Here is an 891-nt window from a genome sequence, read left to right as displayed (position 1 = left end):
TTCAGTAAAAAGCGCTCGAGCGGAAGAGATAGAAAGTACAATACGCAGGCGAAAAATTACCTTAACGAGTGTAGTAATCACAGAAGCAAATACATTAGAGGTGGTGAACGTCAATTAGGAGATTTCAGTAAGAATGATAAGCAGTCAATAAAATTGACAAATAAGTAAAGGAACAGCATGCATAAATAATTTTTAATAGGCGTGTTATCAATGTCGAACCATCTAGCCTATGATGTGTTATGTCCAGCTAAAGGAAGAATATATATATATAAGGAAGAAAACAAGAAAACAAGCTTTATTGCAACCTAACAATCTTAAAAATAATACAATTTAAAAATTAACATAGCAATCGGAACAGAACCAGACATGCTGACGGGCTCTAGGCCCGAACAGTTCTAATGACAGACTGAAAAGTCTGCCCATGTGATTTAATAACTCCGAGGTAAATAGATATATTGATCCAGGTAACAACTATAACATACAAGTTTAGTAAATATTTAATCGATAGCTTTAAATAAAATTGTTATTAATTAAAATAAATCGAAATGTTTAAACGAATATATAATAATTATTATATATAATAAACAAACGTCTACAAATTCTGAAAATATACATATATATAAAATATGAACAAATAGAAGTCAGGCTGAGTGTAAGGGTAAAAGTTTAGAACAAAGCAGTGAAGACGTTAAAGCGAAAAATGGTGTAGATTCAAAAATTTAAGAAGTCAATCTAAAAAGTTTGAAGATATTTAGTAGATACATGCTATAGAAGATAAAATTTATTATATTCTTAATTTTATCATAATGATACATTCGCTTTATTTAGTAGGTAGAATGCAAAAAGAGATGCTGATTGATTCAGGGTTTCAACTTAATATAATAACACATG

This window comes from Zerene cesonia, chromosome 27 (assembly GCF_012273895.1).
Source record: "Zerene cesonia ecotype Mississippi chromosome 27, Zerene_cesonia_1.1, whole genome shotgun sequence".
In the NCBI taxonomy this organism is placed as follows: domain Eukaryota; kingdom Metazoa; phylum Arthropoda; class Insecta; order Lepidoptera; family Pieridae; genus Zerene; species Zerene cesonia.
This window is presented reverse-complemented; position numbering follows the sequence as displayed.